The sequence below is a fragment of the Neofelis nebulosa genome, chromosome 3, assembly GCF_028018385.1.
Source record: "Neofelis nebulosa isolate mNeoNeb1 chromosome 3, mNeoNeb1.pri, whole genome shotgun sequence".
Lineage (NCBI taxonomy): Eukaryota > Metazoa > Chordata > Mammalia > Carnivora > Felidae > Neofelis > Neofelis nebulosa.
The window spans coordinates 62,498,125-62,524,991 of record NC_080784.1 but is presented as its reverse complement, the minus strand read 5'-3'; the positions used below and the strand labels follow the sequence as shown (position 1 = coordinate 62,524,991).

Here is a 26,867-nt window from a genome sequence, read left to right as displayed (position 1 = left end):
CGCCCCGCCCCTCCCCAGCTCATTCTCTCTCTCAAAATAAATAAATAAATAAGCTAATAAAAATAGCGTTATAGTTTTATATTTTACATTTGGATCTGTGATCCATTTTGGGCTAATTTTTATTTATTTTTAAATATTTATTTTAATTTTTTGAGAGAGCACAAGTTGAGGAGGGGCAGAGGGCAAGAGGATCCAAAGCAGGCTCTGCGTTGTCAGCACAGAGCCCGATGCAGGGCTTGAACTCACGAACCATAAGATCATGAGCTGAGTGGAAGTTGGACCCTTAACCGACTGAGGCACCCAGGAGCCCTGAGGTAATTTTTATATAAAGTATGATGAGAAAGCTGAGTTCATATTTTTAAATATGGATGTTCAATTGTCCTAGCGCTATTTTAAATTGATTTGCATTATTTCAAAAATCAGTACAATCTAATTTTAATAAAGATAATTTTTAATTTTAGAGAATTTGAAAAGGCCAGGAAAGTAAAGAAGAAATTATTCATAATATTATTGCCCAAAGAATAACCACCAATCATATTATTATGTTTTTCCTAATTGTTTTTTTAAATGCCTTTGTAAGTTAAATAGTAGGTATTTTTACACATAAATACAAATTATATGTATTTATAAGATTATGTGTTTATTATAGAAAATGTAGAAATTATGGGAAAAGGCACAAAGAAGGAAGTAAAAGTATATATCCTTGAATATAAAAAAGATACATATAATTATTCTTAATGTGAATAAATTATACAATACTTGATAAGATTAGATAGTTATTTTACAAGAAAGAAATACTTTCAGGTATTACCGATTATTCACATTTTTTTTTACTATTTTATTTGAAAACTATATTCTGTTAGTTATCACTAAGATTTAGGAATATCACAATGACAATAACATAAAGTCACAAAGAATTTGTATTTATTAGAAATCTAATATTAAAGAAGCAGAAACTTCCATTTTTTAATTAACTGCCAGATGAGCTTTCTAGAAAAATGTTTTAAAAAAATTTTTTTTAATGTTTATATATTTTTGACACTGAGAGAGACAGAGCATGAACGGGGGAGGGTCAGAGAGAGAAGAAGACACAGAATCTGAAACAGGCTCCAGGCTCCGAGCCGTCAGCAACAGAGCCCAACGTGGGGCTCAAACTTAAGGACCGGGAGATCATGACCTGAGCCGAAGTCGGATGCTCAACCGACTGAGCCACCCATGCGTCCCAAGAAATGTTTTTAAACTGAATAAGTAAACATCTTATGTACATTTAATTTTTTTTTTAATTGTGAAAGCTAATTGTGGTAAATACTCTTGGATGCCATCCAAACCAATTCTTCCAAATATCTTCTTTTCTGGTAAAGCACATTTCACAATAAAGATGCTGAAAGTAACAATATAACAGACCCTGCAACCAAGGCAAAAATTTGTGGCCCAATATTGGTCACTGAAACCTGAAAGAAATCCGCTTGGGAGATTATAGAAAAGGTTTTCCTATATGAGAACAGAAGGAAAGATGGAAGGGAACCAAAAGAGGAAATAAGGTGAAGCTGCTCTTCCCATATTTGGACATGTCTTTCTAAGACAGTGATGCCTGGAGCTGCAACAGCCATCTTGTGACTATGAAGACAAAACCGTGCATAAGTATGAATGACACTCTTGCTGAGGATGTGGAATGAAAACATAGAAAAATTGTGTAGTTTTTTATAACGTTTCTGATACTTGAAACAACCAGTTCTATCACAGCTCTAGTTGTGTGAGGTAAGAAATTACAATTACAATTACAGTTGAAGCTACTTAGAATGTAATCATCTGATACTTGCTATTGAAAGTATTGTTAAAAGATACAATAATATTTAAGGTAAGCAATGTTTTAATGGAAACCTTCTCAAATAAATAAATATATTCTAATATTTCTGTAACATAAACTGCTAGTTTCTACCTAATATTCATTCTCCCCTTGTGGTAGCCAAGAGAAAGTCTAAGTTTAGATGTACACACAGTTTAAAGATTGTATTTCCATTTCGTGAACTCAAGTCACTAAGTATTGGCCAAAGAGATACCGGTGAAATCGTTGTGTACAACTTCCTAGGCTGATCGCTAAAAAGTAACTCTGCTCTCCTTTTCTCCCTTCCTTCCCCTTCCCAGTGACTGGAATGAAGATGTCCTGACACAGCTGGAGGTGCCAACAGGAACTACTAGGTATAAATGTGTTGGGAGAGAAGGGGAGAACAAAGAATCATTTGTTCTTCAGCGTGTGCTGGCACCATGTTTGTCTTTGGTTGATGATGTGAGAGAAATAATCTCCTGTTTAAAATCACTCTTTTTTTGGGTCTTTTTCTTTTCTTTTTCTTTTTTTTTTTTTTTTTCCTGTTGCTTACCCTGGATCCTAATGAAAATAATTCCTAAACACAAAAAAAAGTGTCATTTATTTTCTCAGCTTTAGTTAGTTTAAATATTTTTTAAAAAGATTTTATTTATCAACTCATTTAAGCTTTCTACCTGTCGGAAGTTTACATTATGTACCTACAATTCCAGAAAGTATTTTAAAATATGTATATTTACGCATGTTCCAGACACAGGTTGAATATGCAAATCGCTCAGAAAAAAAAAAAAAATTAGTTCTGCAAGCAAACCTTAATAAATTATTCTACTAAGTAACAGTTGATTTAAAATATGCAAACATTATAGAAAAAGCTAAAATGATTGGGTTTTTCAAAAAGTTCATCAGGGGGAATGATGTTCCCCTTGTTATTACCTCAACAAAAGTAGATGTCTGCTTGGGTAACTTAAATGTCTTGAGGAAAAATAAATACTTCAAGACACATGTAAGATTTTATTTTATTCAAACAGAATATTGCACAAATTGGACATCATCAAACTCAATTTTAAGACCTAAACATTTCTGTTAACAGCTTTCTTTTCTTTTTTAAGGTATAATATATTTTGTTCTGTTTCTGTGTCTGACTTCTTGGCCTGTTTTTAGTCTAATGAGCAAGTTGCATGGCTGAAAATTATCAACATGAAATAACCAAGGGGCCAGCTGTCAATTCAAAGATACTCCATGGATTTTGTATTCAAGTTATTTTTAATTGTCTGAAATGAAATTATGTGAAAATACATAGCCAATAAAGCTTGAGTGGTTTGATTTATGCAATATATTAATATATTAATTAATTAACCAGAAAAGAAGGAAGGAAGGCAGAACTGTTAAATATTTATCTTTGAATCATCATTGCCTAACACAGTAGGGAAAAAAAAAATGGTGAGGGGCAATTTCATGGAGATTTATTGAATGATAAATGAAATTAAAATGTTATAGCAACAGGTATACATAGCAAGAGGTAATTGGTTTTTCTACTATTTGTAGTTTGCTGTTATATTTATAGTTGTTCCTTTCTATAAGCAGGAAATGTAGCTGTTTTATTTTGGAGCTATTATTTCATCCCAAATGGTTAGAGACTCAAGTCATTTCCTTTTTGGGAAATTCAACCTAATTTGGGAAGTCAGTAGAGAATGGTGACTATGATCCTGGACTTCAGAGTTAAACAGGTGACCTCTGAATCTTACTAGGTAAGTTACTTTGGGCAAATATCTTAAATTATCTTCTTTATTTTCCAAATTTACCTAGAATTTGTATTGTTTTCCTTTTATCTTCTTATACCTTTTCCAACTAAGCACATTTTTGGAAATGGAAACACATATTTACTGCTTCATGCTTGTAAATGACATTCAATTTAGATCTTCTTGAAAATATGACAAAATATTTATATAAATTTAGCATGCTTTACATATTAAAATCACTATTCAGTGATTATTTTATTCATATTTTTCCAGGAAACTTTCTTTTCCTATAGCAGTTATAAGTAATAAGAATCTAAAACAGTATCAGGGCGCCTGGGTGGCTCAGTCGTTTAAGTATTTGACTTCAGCTCAGGTCATGATCTTGTGGTTCCTCGGTTCCAGCCCCATGTTGGGCTCTGGGCTGACAGCGCAGAGCCTGGAGCCTGCTTTGGATTCTGTGTCTCCCCCCTCTCTCTGCCCTTTCCCGCTCATCTCTGTCTCTCTCACTCTCAAAAATAAATAAACCTTTAAAAAAAATTAAGAATCTACAACAGTATCCTAACAAAGAAGTCATATTAAAAGCTTATAAACATTAAATACAACAGCCCACACATTATGATTTTTAAAAAATATATAAACTAGTTAAAACTTATTTATTTGTATTTTGGAAATGAATCACTAGCAGCTCAATTTTGCCTTTGACATTTTAATATACAAATAACAGTGGAAGACAGAAATGTTAGATTCAGATTTTCCTCGCTCCTTTGCTATAAAACAACAACTACTACAGCCACAACTAAAGCCGGAAGGTCATCTGCAGTTTAGTTCAATAAGGAGAAAGTCAAATTAGCTTTGGCTTAACATTGTGCTCACCAGACTGAAGTCCACATATTGGGTGACACGCTGTAGGATGCTCATTGCCCCTGGAAAAGTAGTGCTTTCCTTCTAAACTCCCAACACATTCATCTTCCAAGCAGTAGGTATTTGAAAATATTACTTTTAAATTGAAACAGTGATTGACTTATGATGCTTAATCTGGGTTTTGATAGATGGGTACTGTTTGTCATTTGTACCAGAACAGAACGCAAAAGGTATATGAATTTTATTTTTTTTTTAATTTTTTTTTTCAACATTTATTTATTTTTGGGACAGAGAGAGACAGAGCATGAACGGGGGAGGGGCAGAGAGAGAGGGAGACACAGAATCGGAAACAGGCTCCAGGCTCTGAGCCATCAGCCCAGAGCCTGACGCGGGGCTCGAACTCACGGACCGCGAGATCGTGACCTGGCTGAAGTCGGACGCCCAACCGACTGCGCCACCCAGGCGCCCCAAAGGTATATGAATTTTAAAGAAAAATGCTATTTCAAAGAAACTTAATGCAAACATTTTTAAGCTTGCAGTCTGAATGGCGTGGCAATTACATTGTGTTTTATGTGCTTGGAGGGTAGAAGGAAACCTTACAAGTCTATACAAGTCCTTATGTTCAAAATATCCACCACCACCACCCCTCCCCTCCCCCGTTTTTTTTAGGGATTTCTTAATGTCTGGTTTGGGATACAAAATTATATCAGTCTTCAGTCCTACTTAAGTAGGTAGACTATTAGATGTGAATGTATTCACAAGGCATTACATGAAAGACTAACAACTTAGTGCTGCACTCCTTGAGATATAGCATGTGCTTAGAACCCTAACAAACTAGAGGTACTAAAACAATAAAAAATGAAAAAGATAAAGAATTTTGCATTTTTAACTTTTCTGAAAGAATCAATCAAAGTAGATATGACAGGGGGATAGGCAAAACTTGACTGAAAGTCCTTATACTAATCCCACACTCTCATTTTTATGTTTAATTTCATATTGGAAGTAAAGGAGGCCATTCAAGGATTAAGATCTGCAAAGGTTTTACTCTGACCCTGTGGACATCCATCAAAATCAGTCAAGCAGCGACTGCTAAGTGGTAATTGTAGGAACCCTCCATTGTCTATAAAGGACAATCTGTTGCGGCAATTGGGTGGCTCAGCCAGTTAAGCATCTCACTCTTGATTTCTGCTCAGGTCATGATTGCACGGTTTGTGGGATCGAGCCCTGCATAGAGATTTGGGCTGACAGCACAGAGCCTGCTTGGAATTCTCTCTCTCTCTCCCTCTCTTCCCCCCCAACCCCCCCCCCCCAGGCTCATGCTCTCTCTCTCAAAATAAATAAAAATAGACTTAAAAACAAAAGGACAATCTTTTAGCACATTTTAGAAATACCTTTAAGCCTATGGAGTGCCTGGGTGGCTCAGTCAGTTGAGTGCCAGACTCTTAATTTCGGCTCAGGTCATGATCTCAGTGTCTGATCAAGCCCCACATTGGACTCTTCCCTGACAGCACATAGTGGTGCCTGCTTGGGATTCTTCTCTCCCTCTCTCTGTCTCTCTCTCTTTGTCTCTCTCTCTCTGTCTCTCTCTCTCTCTCTGTCTCTCTCTTTCCCTCTTTCAAAATAAATAAATAAACATTTTAAAGAGTTAACTTAAGTCTGGTCTTAATACTTTTGTCTCTCCAATAATTCCTTATCATTCACTCTTTATTTACATCAGACCTAAATTCTTGTATTTATAATACATACCCTGCATGCCTTTCCAACCTCCATAGCTTTGTGCATGCAGATCCCTGTTCCATATGCTTTCTTCCATTAAGCCCAGGTTAAATGTCATTGACTCTGTGAAGACTTCATTGCCTCACCTCCCTCTACAGATATAATTTGCATGTGCTTATCTTATTTCCTTTGTCATGATACATTCCAATCATTCTTCAACTCCTCAATCACTTCAACTATTCCAATGATTCTTCAGGGAGTAGGCAGGGTGGGGGCTAGGCTAAAAGTGGCACACATAGTTATCTGAAAATAAAAGTCTTCTTCTCATTGTTTTGATTTATTTTTAGTCTCAACATTGGTTATAAATTTTATAAATAATCAAAAGTAAATGTGTATAGGGGCACCTGGGTGGCTCAGTTGGTAAAGCGTCCAACTTCAGCTCAGATCATGGTCTCACAGTTCATGAGTTCGAGCCCAACATTGGCCTCTGTGCTGACAGCCCGGAGTCTGGAGCCTGCCTCTGATTCTGTCTCCCTCTCTGTGCCCCTCCCCATCTTGTGCTCTGTCTCTCAAAAATAAATAAACATTTAAAAAAAAATTGTTTTTAAAGACTTTAAGAAGTAAATGTGTTTATTTAGGAAAGAGAGACAAATTTATAAATGGAGGAAGAGTGTTTGTCTTCAAAATGATACCATGCTTTAGCAATTTATTATTTTCCAAAGGGTTTGCATGTGCATTTGAACATTTGATATTTATAACAATTCTCTGATTTTCTGAAAGAAAATATTGTTTTCATTTTACTAACTAGCTGAGTCTTACAAATGTTGTGTGATTATCTCTAGAGCATGTACCTAAGTGCAAAATGCTCTTAATCTACACGTTTTTTCTCTTAATATTTGATAAGACACCTGTGATTGGTTGGAAAATTCCAACATATTTCATTCCTACATATTTCATACAAACTGCTTCACCTAAATGTGATTCAACTCTTGGGCAGTGAATATTCTTTCTTAAGAGTTCAACTTGAATTATAAACTTAAATAACAAGGTATTGATGACAATAGAAATATTTATGATTTACATGTACCATGTACTTAGCATATACCGGTGTGAACTAAGAACTTCATACGTATTAATACATAACCCTCCAATAAAATATCATACAGTAGGGGCTAATACCATCCCCCTTTTATTACAGAGCCAGAATATGTGGACAGAGGATAACTTGCTCAGGGTCACTTAGTAGTAAATGGCAGATTCAGAGTTCAAACCAATCTAGCAGTAAATGGTAAAGTCAAGGTTCAATCTCAGGGAGTCTGGCTGCAAAATGACAGTAATCCTATAATGCTTGCATTGCAGCAGCTAGAATTAACCTCACAATATTCAACAGCAAGATTATGTTGTATTGAACTCAATAAATGACATCTCCACTATGTTTATGGACTGTAATAAGGTCTTGCTATTACAGTATAATGAAGCATTTTCTATCTTGACACTGGTTGAATATACTCAGATCAGCAGGCAGTCAGATCAATAATGTCAGTCTTTGATTTTCCTAAGATGTTAATAATACAAAACTTAAGAAGAACTTTCAGAAACAGGTGCCTAAATCCATAGGAATCTCTGAATAATAGAATCTAGGAATCTCTGAATAGACTCATTCATGTATGCTCAGTATTTCAGAAAATAGCACAAAATAAACTCTACTTTTTCTTATAAATTATCTCCCATTTTTCCAAACTTTGCTATATATACATACAAGTATATACACATATGTCTGTACATATACATATATATAATATTTTTTGTCGCCCAAGAAGCCCCCAAGAATCATGCCAGCTTTCATGCATAGCCCCTCCAGTTAAGGGAGACTGCATTTTCTGACGTTGATGACTTCTTCACTTCAAATAATAATGATCTCATGAAAGGAGAACAACTCTGTTTTTCCTAGATGAGATAGCTAATTTCAAATTATCTTTCTTCAAATAAAATGCAAACATTTGTCCATGTAATCTAATGAGCCAATTGCTAATATTGTCTTAGATCATGTCAAAGACCAATTACATACACTGTATTTTTTTTACTTATTTGAATGGTCTCTTAATGGACAATTAATGAATGGAGGTTAAACTATAAATCTAAACAGGAAATTTAGTACAGTTAATCAAACCAGCTTTGGTTTTAGTTAAGATCATGGAATAGTTTTTCTTTGTTTAAGTCATATTAGGATTGTTCCTACCTTTCCACTTATTTAATAATAGTTTTCTGAAACAAAAGTGAAACCGAAAACATTGTCATATTAAAGCTATATACCTATTTTAGGGGCACCTGAGTGGCTCAGTCGGTTAAGCGTCCGACTTCGGCTCAGGTCATGAATTAGTGGTTCATGAGTTCGAACCCCAAGTGGGGCTCTGTGATGACAGTTCAGAGCCTGGAGCCTGCTTTGGATTCTGTGTCCCCCTCTCTCTCTGTTCCTCCCTCGCTTGTGCTTTCTCTCTCTCTCTCAAAACAAAATAAATACTTAAATAAATAAATAAATAAATAAATAGCTACATACCCGTTTTAAAATTCATTTTAGTTTCAGGAATGTCCTTTGAAAAGTTAGAAAATGAATGTATTAAAACTTAGTAAATTTAGTACTTATTTGTTGTCTCTCTTTGATTTTTTTTTTAAGATTTATTCTTTTACCTTTCAACTACAGATAAAGACCTGGATCCAAGAAAAATTTTAATGATTTTAAGCTAAACAATATTTTCTCCTATTCCTTTGCTTCAATAAGAGTGAAAGTTATGTCTGTATGAGTAAACCATTTGATATAGATCAGAGAGTCAACAATCAAGGGTCACATTTCTTCGGCCAGATCGTAGTATAAAACACAAACCTTAGTCAATCCAAAATCCGTGTACAATCATTTCAAAATTGACATAACACAATATTGTGAACATGTTTACATGATGTCAGTAGAACTCTTACAATCTAAGCTCCTAGAAATCTTGTCACAAGGTCAAGATATTTTAGAAAATTACAGGAAATTATTTTTTCAAGATGTCTGACAAAATACAGCACAAGTACAAATAGTATGAGTTTGGAAACTATCTTAGCATGAATTTAAGAACTACTTTAGAATATGTGGTTGGGCTACTACCACTGCCTGTAATGAAAATGCTGAAATATAACCTATACCTAAGCATTTTCCAGCTGTTCTTTTATAGTCATTTTAATGCTCTCAGCAGCATGTGCTTGTAACACTTAGGTTTTGCATAGACAGCATGGTGTCAGTCTATGCTCCTTGATAACATAGTAAATAATAAAGTTGCTCCCGTGGTTCTCAGTTCCATGCTAGAGAAATAGCGGTGCCTTTCTTCTGTAACTTTTTGAAATATACAGCCACTAACACAGGATAATTATTTATTTTTAATTTTTACTCTTGATATAAAATGAGCTTTTTACATATGTAATTTCCTCCTATGTTTGTGCAAAGGCAGATGTCATTCTGTGTGCCGTAGAGTCATGCGTAATGAGGTGCAGCAAAGGGAAAGCAGGAGCACCTGTACAATTCCAAAATAACTAATTAAAAATAAACAGCCAATATATTTATAGCTATTGCAACCATTAATTGCATGGTTGCATCAATTAACAATGTAATAACAGTAATAATAAACAACTACCTTTAAACTTACATATCATGTTGAAGGGCATATGGGAAAATAAGTAATTTGGTATTTTCTTTTTTTTTTTTTTAAATGTTTATTCATTTTTGAGAGACAGAGAGAGAGAGACAGAATGTGAACAAAAGGGCAGAGAGAGAGGGAGACACAGAATCCAAAGCAGGCTCCGGGTTCAAGGCTATCAGCAAAGAGCCCGACCTCGGGCTCAAACTCAGGAACTGTGAGATCATGACCTGAGCCAAAGTTGGAGGCTTAACTGACTGAGCCACCCAGGCGCCTCTGGTATTGTCATATGGGGAAAAAAAATCACATCTAACTAAAATAGATTTATTTATTTATTTATTTATTTATTTATTTAGGCTTTTTACCCAGCGTGGAACCCAATGCAGCTTGAGCTCACAGCCCTGAGATTAAGACCTGAGGTGAGATTTGATCAGTTAAGCCTCCAACTCTTCTTGGTTTCAGCTCAGGTCATGATCTGGCAATTTCGTGGGTTCAAGCCCCAGGTTGTGCTATGCACTGACAGGGCTGAGACTGCTTGGGATTCTCTGTCTCCCCTCTCTGACCCTCCACTAGTCACGCTGCCTCTGTTTCTCTCAAAAATAAACTTAAAAAAAAAGGAAGAAAGACCTAAGCTGAACTGAGATCAAGAGTCAGATGCTTAATGGACTGAGCCACTCAGGTGCCCCTAAAATGTTCACTTTTCTATTATTTTGCCATGATGTCTGATACCTATAAAATAGTACCAAATTGATTGTTTTTGTGTGTGAATAGTACTTAGATTTTGATTTGCTTCTCCTTTTCTAATTTGATTATTTTTATGCAACAAAATTTTGTCAAATGGCATTCGAAATTACTTTGATATTGCTATTATAGATGTACAATAATTTATTAAAAAGTTGGAATCACTGTTAAATCTTTTCTGCTACGTGAAGATATGTTAAGTATTCACTCCACTTTTTGCATCCCATTTAACCTCACTAATGATAATCTTAAAAAATACGTTCTAGGGGCACCTGGGTGGCTCAGTTGGTTAAACGTCCAACTTTGGCTCAGGTCATGGTCTCGCAGTTTGTGAGTTCAAGCCCCACGTCAAGCTCTATGCTGACAGCTTGCTTAGAGCCTGGTGCCTGCTCTGGACTCTGTCTCCCTTTCTCTCTGCCCCTGTCCCACTCACACTCTGTCTCTTTCAAAAATAAATACAAACATTAAAAAAAAAATGTTCTAAATACATGTTCTAAGTGATAGTTTAAAAGTAACTCTCCAGGGGCGCCTGGGTGGCTCAGTCGGTTAAGCATCCGACTTCGGGTCAGGTCATGATCTCTCAGTCTGTGAGTTTGAGCCCTGCGTCAGGCTCTGTGCTAACAGCTCAGAGCCTGGAGCCTGTTTCAGATTCTGTGTCTCCCTCTCTCTGACCCTCCCCCGTTCATGCTCTGTCTCTCTCTGTCTCAAAAATAAATAAACATTAAAATCTTTTTTTTTTAAAGTAACTCTCCAAAAAATGTGGAAAACTTCAATATTTGCAAGATTTTAATTTTATGTCATAGTTTTTTCCACTAGTATCAGCTGTATTTAGTGCTAAATAAGAAATGTAGAGCTTTACTTTGAAACGTAAATAGCATTACCGGAACTTTTTATTTAAATACAATGAAGAAAATAGAAATTTTCTCCCCACGATCAATTTCAGTGTCAAATTTGTTGGAGGAGGTCATCGAGAGGACGTGACCACCAGTTGAACCAAGAGCTGGACCTGGGCATCAAAAGTTCCTTATTTCCTCCCCTGTCCTTGGAATGTACACTCTATTCCCTATTCCCACACTAGGAGCCAAGTGAAAGATGCAGCCTGGGAGAGTAATGTGCTGTTGAGACCCTCTGGACTGTGTACGTGACCGAACCCACTTAAGGCCTCTATATGAGCATTTTTTTTTCCTTTTTTTTTAAACTTTATTGAAGAGTAATTGGGGAAAATTGACAAATATAATTGCATATATTTTAAGTGCACAACACTTAAGATTTGATATACATACACATTGTGAGATGATTAGCAAGATCAAGATAATAAACATATCCATCCACATAGTTAACTTTTCTCTGCTTTTGTTCTTGGGGGAATGCTTAAGATCCAGTCCCAGCAGCTTTTTTTTTTTTTAATTTATTTTTTTTTATGTTTATTTATTTTTGAGAGAGAGAGCAGGAGAGGGGCAGAGAGAGAGAGAGGGAGACACAGAATTTGAAGCAGGCTCCAGGCTCTGAGCTGTCAGCACAGAGCCCTAGGCGGGGCTCAAACAAACCACGAGATCATGACCAGAGCTCAAGTCCTAAGGTACCAGACTGCGCCACCCAAACGCCCTAGTCTCAGCAACTCCTAAGTAAACAATACCATGCTATTAACTATAGGCATCATGGGGACCTTTGATGCTCCGAACTCATTCTTACAACTGAAAGTTAGTATCCTTTGACTTGCATCTCCCCATTTCCTGGCCCCCAGCAGCTGGCAACCACTATTCTACACTCTGTTTCTGTGAACTCAGCTTTTCAGGTTCTGGCAGACAGGTGCAGAAATCGACTTGTCTTGGGGCACCTAAGACTAGCCTTGTATCTTTCAAATTATGTTCAAAGGCCTCTTTTTTGTTTTCAATTTTAAGGGCATAGACACTGCTTCCATCAGTTGGGTTCAGGATGTCTTCCAAGATGTAAATTTGGAAAACATTTTCAGAAAATAGGAAAGCACAACAGTGTAAAAACACTCAATAGATACTGATTATAATTCTTGGTTTTGGTCTCATATGTTGTCATTACTGTTTTTACATAGTTTAAGATATTAAATATCTACAAACAGTAGTTGTTATCTTTTCTTCCTTAGGTAATTTTAATCTATGTTATAGATCATACAACTTTCATTGGTATTTTAGATTCCCCCAAATTGAATGCATAAGACGATAAGATTACAAGCAAGAAAAAAAAGAAAAGTTTATGTGAGAAATTGTAACTTAAATAATAATCTTATGTTTTAACTCATGAAAGTAAAACATCAGACTACATAGTATATCTCAGAACATTTGTATCTTTCAAAAGGTGTTTTCCAAAAATGATTGTTCTTAACATTGTATTTTTATTATAAAATCAGGTTAAAAAGTTTACTTTCAGTAGATGCTCTTCCAGAGAAAATAAATCTCTATATATTTCCCTCCTATATAATGTTACCTACAGTGAATGAATCAATCGTTTGAGTCTTAACAGTAGTTTAAAATGTTTCCTTAGGATACTCATTTTTAGAAAGCTTGAGTTTAGACAAAAACAGACAGGGAAAGTCCTTTTCCTCTCTTTGAAAGCCGGCTGTGGGGTGGCTAATTTCTGCGACAATTTATGGCAAAAATCCAGCAGCCTACTGTTGACATTTTCATAGTAATTATAGATCAGGAGTTGGCTGCTTGGAAAAGCAAAAATGTGTCATATATGACATGGCAAACCCTTGTTAATATTCTTTTTCTTCTTTTTTTTGTAAACTATAGTTCACAATTGGTGGTAAAAATCAACATCATTCTTGTAAAATAAACGAGAGCTTAAATACAGAAATCAGACATTTAAGAAAGACTGCATAGAAACTGGGAATGAGTAAAGGATCCATAAGTGACACACTCAATGAAACGTCTAGGAAAAAATAAGATAAGATGTTGTGATATCAACTAATAGTATTAACACGGGTTTTGAGATCTATATTAACTGTTAACTCCTATATTTGATCTGAAGAGATCCAGTGATATCTTCATTCACCCATCCATGTATTTCATTAGTTTTCTGAGTATTCCTTCTACATTCCTGGATTGCAGGGCAAAGACCTCTAAAGATGCATGGGTCTTTCCATTGTTACCACTGCCTCTCAAAAAGTGCTGCAGCAGTTTAGGGAAGAGAAATATTACCTCTGACTGTGGAAATCACAGAAGATGTTAGGATAAAGGGGAATATAAAATGTGCCATGAAAAATGAGAAGTACTAGGAAACAGAAAAAAAATCAGACTTCCATTCCAGAGGGACAGCTTATGAGAAAGCCACACAAAAAACAGAAGGTGTAGCAGGAAGATAGATGATAACTCAATTCAACCAGAGTGAAAAGTGTATGAAAGAGAAAATAAGGATGAGAAAGTTCAGAGACAGGACATGAGGGCTTTTGGATTTGAGAACAGAAAAAAAAAAATTTTTTTTTTTTTTTTTTTTTTTGGATTTTATTTGGTACTGACATTTAAATAGAAAGCTCCTGGCAAGATCTGTCTATCACCAGGAAGCTCCCAGTGCCTACCAAAGACCTCCCACTGTGATATTACCTTGATGAATTTAACACCATCCAGGCTCTGGCCTTCAGCCCTGACGCCTCAGAAACCTGGTTCTGTCAGCAGAAAACACATGTCGGCATGACTGGTACATTCTCTCCCTGAGGCTGAGCTACATTAAAATCAGAAGTTTGCGAGGTGAGCATGGAATCAAAGACAGGGGAATATTTTTGTCATCTACATGTTACAGAACATTAGAACAACATTTAAAGTGACCGTTGTCTCTCTCTCCTGAGCACGGCCAAAGCTTGCCTGGGTGAATTATTTCTCCCTTTCTGATTTTAGACTCCTGATGAACAGTCTTCCCCCAGGTATATTTTATGATATTCAAACAGATTACGATAACTCTAACAGACTTAGGACTCACATCATCTCTAAGATGACTTTACAAACATATGAACTGATCCGTTATTGTGGATTCCACAATGTATCCCATGGGGCATAATTCTATTCACAATTTTTTTCAGGGTAATTTACATTTGCAGTTATATGCAGTCCTATTCTATAATAAATGAAAGGATGAATGGGCGTTTTTGAACATAGAAGCAAAAAGATCAGAGCTAATTTGAGTAAATTCATTTATCAATGAAGCTTTAGATACCATAGGCAAGGAAGAGCCTGAACACATGAAAGTCCTATATAAGACTAGCTTACGTGAGAGGTAATGATTTGAGCCAAGGAAGACTGAATTTGAGTGAATTTCTAGATTTGAAAGGTACTACAGAGACCTTAACAGGACTCATGATTTGACTAAATTTGTCTGCCAAATTTGGAATATCTGGATGGCTCAGCCGATTAAGTATCTGACTCTTGATTTCGGCTCAGGTCATGATCTCAAAGTTCATGAGTTGAGCCCCAGGTCGGGGTCTGCCCTGCAGCACAGAGCCTACTTAGGATTCTCTTTCTTTCTCTCTCTGTCCCTCCCTCCTTCCCTCTCCCTCTTTCTTTCTCTCAAAATAAACAAATAAACTTAAAAAATATATTAAACTTCAATGCCAAACTAAATACACATATATAAATAGATTTATTCTAATTATTGCCTTATTGTAAATAACCCTCTATGCCAAGTTTTGTTGAAAAAAAAAATCTATTTGTTAAACAGTGTGAGATGGAATTTATGGTGCTTTTTTTTTTTTGCCTTTTTTGCTTATTCTTTTATTTTCCTTTCTTCTACTTTAGCCTTTGAATTCCAAAACAAAAACAAAAGTTTGTTAAAAATAATCTAAATCTCCTTCACTAGCTGGTCAATTTTATATACAAAGTTATTTCAGTTAAAAATTATAATATATTGGGGCGCCTGGGTGGCTCAGTCGGTTAAGCATCTGACTCTTGATCTCCGCTCAAGTCATGATCTCACTGTCCGTAAGATCGAGCCCTGAGTCAGGCTCTGCACTGACAGCCTGAGCTTCCTTGGGATTCTTTATCTCCCTGTTTCCCTGCCCCTCCTCAGCTCATGCTCTCTCTCTCTCTCAAAATAAAGAAGTAAACTTAAAAAAATCATAATACAGCAAAATATTAAAGCTTGGGAAATATGCTACATCAAATTTCTGTAATACACATAATTTTATTATCATATGTTTTTTATACAGCTTATTTTGGTTTCTATGTGATTTAGCCAATATCTTTTTCAGTAAGAAACTTCATGGGGGTGCCTGGTGGCTCATGCAGTTAAGCCTCTTACTCTCAGTTTAGGCTCAGGTCATGATGTCAAGGTTTATGGGTTCAAGTCCCACATCAGCTCTCCACTGACAGCATGGAGCCTGCTTGGGATTCTTTCCCTCTCTGCTTCTCCCCTGCTGATACACGCATTTTCCCCCTCTCAAAACAAATGAATTAATTAAAAAACAAAGAAAGAAACTCGGTAATGAACATACACGTTATGTCCACTTAAAATATCAGTCAATATGTTCTCAAATATTGGATAGTTTTATATAATACCAATATTGCTGTATCACTGTAAAAATTAAATTGTGGGATTCTTATCATACCATCTAGGAGAAATTTATTTAAATTTATAGTTTCATTCAAGTTTTAAAAAGTTAAGCTCACAAAACAATAAAAGGAGGGCTTTTGTTCAATCAATAATGCAAATCAGAAACATCATAATCTAGTCTAAGGACAAAAAAATAAAAAAAAAAAAAACCTCTGTAGGTAGAAGAATTAAGAATAAACATGTTTTAATTACACCTAAGACTATCTAATCCTAAAACTACCTACCACTAACAAGGAAGTTTCACAAAGAACTTATTTTTGGAGTCTATGATGGCAGGCTATGGAGTAAGGAAATTTGAAAGCATTCAAGGACACATAGGCAGACCAATCAGAAGTCAGCAAATTGTGGGGTGCCTGGGTGACTCAGTGGGTTAAGTGTACGAATTTGGATCAGGTCACGATCTCACAGTTCCTGAATTCAAGCTGCACATTGTGCTCACTGCTCTCAGCGCAGAGCCCGCTTCAGATCCTCTGTCCCCTTCTCTCTCCACATCCCCCCCGCCATGTGCACACATGCACTCTCTCTCCCTCTCCCTGTCTCTCAAAAATAAAATAAACATTAAAGGGGGGGAAAAAGTCAGCAAATTGCTTTTAACTCAGAAATGACTGTGTGTGAACAGCCAAATAACTGTCCCAGATTCCCAAGGACGTTACCTTTGCCTTCGATGATGTTTGATGTTGTACCCTTACTCTTATCTTGGTGCCAAGGGTACCAAGAGTAATATCAGAGGTACTTTTGTCACCTTTGGGACTGGTGGCAAGCTTCTTTTAGTGCTCTCCCAAATCCACACGTCGGAGCAAACAGCATGCGTAAAGGGACACTCATTCTAAGAATAAACACAAGACTCTGGGCGGCAAAAGCCAGGTGGCTTTCTGCTATTCAGAGCAAACAGAGCAATTCTGAAATTAGATTTCCAGATCTCATTCACTGATATAAATGCTGTGGTTTTCAATGATATTCAAAACTTGATGCATGGCATACATTCAAAATTAAATTCTTTTTCAAGTACGTCTTATTCCCTAAAGATGTTGTGGGGTGTTTTCCCCTATACTTACTACTAATTTACTACTTGAATTAAACATGTCATTTTCCACTGGCAATGTTCCCACGTTTAAAAGACAAAAAAAAAAAAAAAAAAAAAAAAAAATTAGGAAAATACGTAGAATTAAAAAAAAAAAACATAAAACTTTCGATTCTGAAACAAATAATTTCAAATGACAGTAACATCAGTCAGCAAAGTTGACATGTTTAATCAACAAGAAATTCTGGGAATAATATACTAAAATGTGTTGATGTATGTAAAAACATTACTTTGCCTAAGGTTACTTTGAAACTTCACAGCTTCCAAACTAGCACTTCTTCAGCTATCAGTGTGAAAATATGCCTTGATTCACGTAGTTTCAGTAGGTGCAATAGTTATTTAAAACCATAAAATATATAACATCTTAACTCCAAGAAATTACATTTCATGTCTAAGAAAATGTTCTTAGGTAATCCTAGGCCAATGCTTGTTGATACAATGTTCTAGAAAAGTTTTGCCTCAAGGAATGTTCCTTTTAGATGAATCTGGCTGCCTCCCGGACATTTGCGGAGAATATCAGACGTTGTCAAGGGCACCTTAGACAATCTTAGTGGAAGACTAGGAGGTTGCCTATAATTTCATACTATACTGTATGCCATGAAAGGCCTATAAATATTCTCCTGATATTCTAAAACTGGTTCTTCAGCAGATGCTAATACCATGTGCCAAAGCAATTAGCAAGCTCATATTTCAGAGTATCCTGCCTAGAGTACCCTATGTAAATATTTTGAAAGTCACAAAAGTAGCCTGATGATAGAAAAGTAAAAGAGAGCTGTGAGGTAGAGACTATCAAATTACTGTATTTAGGAGCTATAGCTAGTAAGCATTTTACCATATTCAGGAAGATAATGCCCTGTAATGTTTTATATATTTGGAGACACAATTAAATTAAGTTCTTGCATTTTTAGTCCCTCTCCTTCTTTCAATCCTGCTAAATAATGGGCCTTTCCTTATGCTAAGAATAAAAAAACCTACAGAATTATCTAGAACACCGAACATGTTCCAAAACTGACCAGATACATTTATTTTAATTTTTTATCAGAGAATATTTCACATAAATATTAATTACAATATAAATTAGCCATTTATTTCACATAAATATTTAGTATAAAATTTAGCATCCAATAAGTTCACTATTACCTAACTTTAATCGGTACAAAACAGGGAAATCACTGAATTTTATTCACTTCATATTTTCTTCAGTCTGGCATCTAATTAATTTCACTCTTGTACTACAAGAGCGTAGTACAATGTTTCTCTAAAAACAGAAGAGTCCGCTTTCAGTGAAATAGTTCATACTTAATAAATTTAATGAATTCTAGATGGAAAAGTCTCTAGATTATATGTAAACAACAAAATTATTTTAAATGTTAAACACACAATAATCTATCTTATATATGATGCAATTTCATTTCTTTTTAAGCCAACAGAATTACAACAATCTTTGATATTCAACATGGAGCACATAGAAAAAATAAGTGATCTACTATGGACAGAAATTGGTAGGCTGCCTCAGCACCCATTCAATACTGATTACACTTGATTGTATATGATAATAATTTGTAAATTCTTGGTATTTAATTGTAAGAAATAATACCTTCTCCTTTTCTATTTTTATCTACTTTGAAAATAAATCCACAACTGTAATGGGTGGAATTTAGGCTCAATGATGCCTAACAGTTTCCAAAGATATTTTAGTTATAAGCCAAACAATACTTATTGTAAGAACAATTAGTATTCCTTTTAACAGCCACTTCTGCCTCCCTAAGATATTCAGAATTTCGTTGTGATATCAAAAAAGAATCACTAATAAAAATGCCAATAGTATGAAATTGTCATATTTAGAATGTCTATAGGAATAAACCTTATTCTTTGAACAATACTGTGCTATGCAACCACTGGCTTTCCATTCACTAATGTAACTTACTCTAAAATTAATGAGGGACAGGCTACTGGAAGTCAAGATACAATTATCAAATTATACAACAGTCATTTTGTATAAGTGACCTTCCCTCAATAATTGTAATAAAAATTCCAAATCTTTATCAGTTTATTTATCTAGCAGAAATAGAAATAAAGACAATTATTGTGACCATTTAAAACAACCAAATATAACATTTCAAAAGACAGAAAAACAATTGGAGTTGTCTGAAATGACTTATTTAAAGTGGCCAACAGTTAATAAATAAGAATAACAAACAAACATGATCTTTAGAGCTAACGAAAGTAGATTCAAATTCCTTGGGCAGATTAACTAAATTTGTTGATATTGAGTGGTCCCATTTATAAAAGTAAATTAATAATGTCTACTTTCAAAGTTATTAAAAGATTATACCAAAAAATAAAAACTCAATTGAAAAATGGGCAGTTCCTAAAAAAAAAATTTAAATAGAATTATGATTTGATCCAGCAATCCCAATTCGGAGATATCAAAAAAAAAAAAAAAAAGTGAAAGTAGGGCCTTGAAAAGATATTTACACACTCATGCTCATAGCACCTTTTTTCACAATAGACAAGATGGAGAAGCGATCCGAGTGTCCATCAACAGACGAATGGATAAACAAATGTGATCTGTACGCACAATGGAATATTATCCAGCTATAAAAAGGAAGGAAAACCTGCCATTTGCAACAACATGGATGAACCTTGAGGGCTTTATGCTAAGTGAAATAAACCAGTCACAAAAAGAAAAACACTATATGATTCCACTTACATGAGCTCTCTAAAGTAGTCAAATTAACAGAAACAGAAAATACAAAGGTGGTTGACAGATGCTGGGAGAAGGGAGAATGAGGAGTTGTTTAGTGGGTAGAGTTTCAGTTTTCCATGATGAAAACATTCTGAAGATTGGGTATACAAAGGGGTGGATATACTTAACACTACCGAAATGTGTACTCAAAAAAGGATATAGTAAATGTTATGTAAGTCTTTTTACTACAATGAAAAATAAACTACTTCTTAAAGATTATACTAATGGGATTATGTACTTAAAATCCCTCGAATATAACCGATACCCGAAAATAGTATTATACCCCAGGATGCATTACAGGACTGCATGTGAGGACAAGGTTGTGGAGCCAAAATGCCAGTACTAGACAGAACCCGACTGATACTACTGCCTGTGTAACTTTGGGCCTCAGTTTCCTCACCTACACGGTGAGATAATAATTGTGCTTTCCTTATAGGATTGTTACTAATGAATATCTGAAAACTTACAATACTACTGGCATCAGATAAACTCTATGAAAATGCTTATTGTTGTGTTATTATCAATATCTAGACAAGGAATAATCTGTCATTACTTAATATATATTTAAATAAGTTTATTTATTTGTTCTTGAAAGAACAAATAGGCGGCACTAGCAGGAGAAGCAGAGAGAGAAGGAGAGAGAATCCCAAGCAGGCTCAGCACAGAGCCCAGTGCAGAGCCCGATCTCAATAACTGTGAGATCATGACCTGCGCCAAAGTCAAGAACCAGAAGCTTAACCAACTAAACCAACCAGGCACCCCATACTATATATTTATTATAATTTATTTTATTTTAAATATTTGCCTCATTTGATATTTTGAATTAAGTACATTTTTACCATTATACCCCCTCTATTTATGAGTAGAATTTTAAGAGTAGCTTATTCATACGAGGTATAAAAATTTATTCACTTAAATAATTTAAAAGCCATTGGCTTAGAGCAATACCTATTCATTAAATTACAATATTCTAGGGCACCTGGGTGACTCAGTCAGCTAAACATCCAAATCTTGATATCAGCTCAGATCATGATCTTGATTGTGGTTGGTGAGTTGAGCCCCACAGTGGGCTCTATGCCCACAAGCTCATAGCCTGCTTGGGCTTCTCTCTCTCCCCCGCTTCCCAGCCATCTTTTTTCTCATTTACATTATTTTTGGCATTTCAGTTGAGATACACGCAAACACACACACACAGATAGATATAGAGATGTAATCATTACATTAAGTTTTTTTTTTATTTCAACATAATTAGCACAAATGGTTAGTTTTCAAAAATAAAATAAGGAAAATAGAGGATACCCATTATAAAAAAATAATCTGGCCAAGTTTAAATGTAGTTTATTTTCCCTTGTATGTTCAGAAAACATAAAAATATGGTATTATTGAGAAAATACCAAAACCATCATCTGAAAAAAGGCACATTATCATACAGTTAATTCCTAAATTAATATAAAGAGCCTAAAAGAAGTGTATGGGGCAAAGAAAGACTGACCTATTTGCTACTTGCTACGTGACCGTGTGTAGAAAATATACATATATACTAAATTTAAGTTCCTTTTCTAATTTATGTCATTAATAAACCAAACTATCAAATAATAAAACCTAACAAAATAATAAAAATCACATATTGCTGTAATGGCAAGAGACCTAATACTTTCTCTTGCATGTTTAACTAGTATAACTTTAAAAATGAGTATTTTTTCCAATGAAGCAATCATGAAAACATAATATTGAATTTTATTTAATTATCCCTATTTTACTATAAGAACAATAATGCTGATTAAAAGTATACAAAGCACATAAACTACATATAAAAAGGAGTCTACCTCACTCAAATTGTAAAGATTTTTTTATTTCCGATTAGTTTTAAAACTATATACATGAAAGAAAAATAAATACCAAAGTTTTCAATTTGCAAGTATGAAGAAGTATTCAAAGCTCTCCTTTTTTTTTTAATGTGTATTTATTTTTGAGAGAGAGAGAGAGAGAGAGACAGGTGCATGAGAGAGTGCAGGGGAGAGGCAGAGAGAAAGGGAGACAAAGAATCTGAAGCAGGCTCCAGGCTCTGAGCTGTCAGCAAAGAGCCAGGTGCAGGGCTCCAAGGCACAAACAGCGGGATCATGACCTGAGCTGAAGTCCCACACTTAACCGACTGAGCCACCCAGGTGCCCCAAAGATCTCTTAATAATAATAATAATAATAAATAAATAAACTTAACAAAAGAGTGTGATGCCCTATCTCTACTTATGATCCAGGCAAGGAGCTCAGCCCTCTCTGATGTCAAGAAACAAACTCTCTTTCTGGCAAATCTTACTTGGTACAGTTTCTATCTCCTAACTCTCCCAGAAATGCTAATGCTGAAGAGATTATTTTCTTTGCTTCCAGGACTAGGAGTTGCATGAATTCAGCAATGGCATCATTTCTACTATTATTCCAGGGAAAGGTACTTTGCATCAACCATACTTTTCTTTTTTTCTGCATCAGAGTAAATACAACCTTGTATAGAGAGTATTCTATCTTCCAACTAAGAGGAGTGACAAATTCTAATTCCTTCCCACCAATTACATTACCTACCTGGACCTATGACCAAAGATCCATAACTTAAAAAGAAAAAAAGATAAAGGTTTCACAGAAGACAATGCTAAATGATTTCACTATGAAGTAGGACTTGCCATCAGATGCAGGCTCTCCTTAAAAACATATGTGGATGCTGTTCTTTGGTCTGACCTCCAACATTTCCTCCTAGACATTGGCAGACTACTACTCCCTCAAGCGCCTATATCCAGAACCTCAAATGCTGGATGCTCCAGTTCTATCTTGAACAGAGGATAGAGGGATAATCTGAAATTACGGAGGGAACAAGACAGAAGGCAAGGCAAACGATTAATGGTAAATGACAAAAATTCCTTTCCATGGGCACAGGGAATAATTTCAAGAGATATTTAGATGGATTAAGCCAATGTTTTCCTTCCGGTATCCAGCTGTGCCTTCTTTCTTTTATTGTTAATCCTTTCCCATTAGACGTGACATTCCCCTGCCTCCCTTTTGGCCAGGTATAGCCATGTCACTGAGTTCAGGTCAGTGAGATACACACAGAAGTAATGTGGAACAACTGCCAGGTAACTTACAGGGTAATTGCATGTCCTGGACTTTGTGTTAAACCCTTCCTGCTGGATAGGAAATGATAACTGATGATAGAGAACACTGAGGGAATAACCCTGAAAGTTCAGGCCTGGAAAACTCATTTCGTCAAGCCCATCTCAACCTTTACGTGGTCGTGAAATAAAATTCTATCTTAATTCATGCATGTTGTTTCAGGGCCTCCATTTAGCAAGAACTTCACCTATTTTTAACTAAGGCATTGGCAATTATAACTGAGGCAGAAGTTAATGAAATAAATCTAGACTATCTGTGAAATATCTGGATCCAGCCACACACACAGCCATTAAATGAAGCACAGTAGTTGAAAAAGAGGGAGATATTGGTGTTTAATATGACATAGTAGGCAGATAAAAATATTTAAAGACTTTAGAGCAAAAATTTATGCGGTCAAGGAGAAACTATCGGAAAAGAACTGGATGAATTGGCAGAGGGAGTGCCAAGAGCCATATAATTACCATCTACTGTTACCACTCTAAAACTGAACTTGACAGTTTGGCACAGAATTTCCATTTTAGTGCATTTTGAAACTTATGGACTAAACCAGTTTTGTACTTGAAGCCTTATACTTTATATAAAATTCAATTTTCATTCATATTACAAAACTGGGCTAACAGTGGTCAGAAATGGAAATGGTCAATAAAAAACAATGCCGTTCTAAAAGCCTTTGCTTAAGGACTGTTCAGATGGCATTGCACACTTAATACAATGTTCCTTTATTTATTTAATATTTTTCTAACGCTAAGTCAGAGTCTGTCACTGGGATCATGCTAGGTGAACTGTTGGATTTTTGAGGGGGAAGAGACTACAATCTTTAACTGTAGAGAGTTCAGAGCCTAATAGGGAGCAGAATCTGTAAACTAAGAAAGGAAGAAAGAGTAGAAAAAAAAAAGAAAGGATTTTCGTAAATGGGGAAAATGTATGTAAATACGCTAGGATTTCACTGGAGTTGAATGGTGTGTATAGAAAATTCACAGATCGGACTTTAGAAAATAAATACATAAAATATAATAAAATAATTCTAGCCCAGATCATGAAAACTGAAGTTGCATAAGAACATGAAATGTTAGTCTGAGTCAGAATCATGAGATCTAAAAGCGGTCTTATCATAGTCTTGTTGTAAGAGTAGGAAAATAGATGCTTCATAGCAGTACATGATGTTCTTTTTGTATATTAGGTAAAAAGTTTAAGCATATAATCCCAAACAAGCTGCTGACTTCCCATAAGAACCAGAAAGGCACACGGTGACCACACATATAACAGCAAAGGAGATTGTGTTTGTAAATTGTGAGATGTGGAAAAACTTCACTAGGGGAAAAAACAAACAAACAAACAAAAAAACCCTAAAACATGTCTTAACAACATTTTAGAGGGAGTGCCTATTTTCTAATTAGCATGTAAAAATATCTATAATGCAATATATAATCACTTCGGTTTTATGATTATTTCATCTATTACTTATTTGAAGGAATACACACTTAAAGCATATGTGTAATACGTATATATTTACGCACACACCTGTATATACATGCATATAAATGTGTAACGCATATACACACACACACACACACACACACACACAAAGTAATTTATTTCTCATTTCACTTGGTTATACTTTCCTAATGCTTCACTAGAAACTATGAGAGCCGGAGAGTTAAAAGTGTTGTGCACTTCCCTATAATTTCCCATGCCAAAACAACTAAATTTTGCCTGATAAGGTGATACAGTTGTACCTGACAGTCCTTTTTCAGAAATCAGTAAATCAGTGGGTATTTTTGGCCCTGCCTTCCTCCTGTGACATCTGACTTGACAAAACCAATCTTGAATCCTGACTGGTGACTATGGTAGTGATGGTGGTGGGGGTGGGTGGGTAGGTTAAGAAATAAGGTGTGGAGGCTGTACTAGGATAGGGAAAAGATAGAGGGAAAGATTAGGACCTGAGGTCCCTGGGTGGGAAAAAACACATGTTTTAGAACAATGCTGGGAGTGTCTGACCACAGCAAACCCCCTCAGGCATAGTGTTCCTTTTAAGAAGGTAACAGACACCACTTATTCCCCATCCGTCTCCCCTCAGGAATTGGACAAAAGACCTCACTAAAAATAAGTAGTAGACCATAAAACTTATGATCCCCAAGGAATGATCTATGGCCTTAGACCACCCCTCATAAATGGAATCAAGCCAATCAGGAATGGACAACCCAGTGCCCAGAGTCATCAAGTCAATAAGGGTGGGACCTGAGAAGGAAGGAGAGGGTAGTGCTGACCAGAACCTTATAAAACAAAGACCCTGGCCTCTAGTGGTGGGTATTCACTTTCCAATGCCCCCCTCTCTGTAAAAGAGAGCTTTCATACTATTCTTCTTTTCTTTTTTTAAAATTTTTTTTTTCAACGCTTTTTATTTATTTTGGGGACAGAGAGAGACAGAGCATGAACGGGGGAGGGGCAGAGAGAGAGGGAGACACAGAATCCGAAACAGGCTCCAGGCTCCGAGCCATCAGCCCAGAGCCTGACGCGGGGCTCGAACTCACGGACCGCGAGATCGTGACCTGGCTGAAGTCGGACGCTTAACCGACTGCGCCACCCAGGCGCCCCCTATTCTTCCTTTCTGATCTTATACTTTAATACACTTTTGTCTGCTGCTCATTTTGTGTCCACCTCTTCATTCTTCATTCTTCAAAGCGGCGAGACAACCAGCCCCGGCTTTTGAGGTAAAGAATCTTCCAACAGTACCACAACCATTGCTTGACTAGGACCCAGATGACATGGGTAGGGGTCAGGATGCTGCATGGAGCTAGCCCTCTGCTGCCCTAGTACCCCCATAATAATCTTCAAAAACTGCCTATTGCTTCTCTTACAGTCAATTGCCTCTCTAATGACTAAATCCTCTAATGATTTAAACAATATGAGTAATAGTCAAATATAAAAATATTGCATGCTATAGTCTTTACCAAGTCTGCTCTGCAAATATGTGCACTATATATACACTACATACAATTTCACAGATTTGTAAACATGGTGTGACCCACAGTCCTCAAAAGATCAAAAGAAAAAAAAAAAAGATCAAAAGAAAGCCAGCAAAACACTTGTGAGAATGCAACAAATTAACTGTGAAGAATTTCCAAGGACAGCCTCTGTGCTGCACTGTGAGAAAATATAGGTAATGTTTACCATAGTTAAAAATATCATTTCATAGTGAAAAACACCAAAAATGTCCTTTTTTTAAAGTCAGAATTAGGTGTTCATTATTGAAAAGTATTCCTGAACAAAGAGAGCAGCAGTTTAATTTGTTCGATTTCTCCAATTATTAATAATTGTTTTTGTTACATATTGTTGAAAAGCCACACAGCAAAGTTTTCCTTCCTACTATTAACATTCCCCAGAAGTATTCATTTCACAATGTATATGAACATGAAATCATCATATTTCACACCTTAAATATACACAACGTTTGTCAATTATATGTCAATTAAGAAAATTAATTTCAGGAAAAGGTACCACGAAGGAGAAGCCCTCAGTGCTAAAGGTATGCTGGCTTCTCAGGAAATACAAGGGTGTATCACAAATCTAAAGAAAGCACTGACAGAGTATTCTTTAAAGGTTCTCATTGTTTCAATTGCAAGGTCTTTTAAAGCAACGAAATACTTTGGAGTAGGTCTAGAAACCAATTGTTCATTTACCAACTAACAGCAGTAAAAGTTGATACACTCTCAGGGGGCTTTACTCCCCTACAGCCACTAAGTGGCAGGAAATA

At 35.7% G+C, this 26,867-nt stretch overlaps 1 protein-coding gene and 1 long non-coding RNA gene across 4 annotated transcripts in view; one reads left to right on the top strand and one right to left on the bottom strand.

Annotated features, from left to right (window-relative positions):
• Positions 1-26,867, bottom strand: part of SPOCK3 (SPARC (osteonectin), cwcv and kazal like domains proteoglycan 3) — a 491,866-nt gene that overhangs the window by 459,216 nt on the left and 5,783 nt on the right. The window lies entirely within an intron of this gene.
• On the top strand, positions 3,503-24,968 carry LOC131506886 (uncharacterized). The gene is made up of 3 exons (XR_009259209.1): positions 3,503-3,570; positions 22,343-22,400; positions 24,857-24,968. It is a non-coding gene; the product is annotated as an uncharacterized LOC131506886 (long non-coding RNA).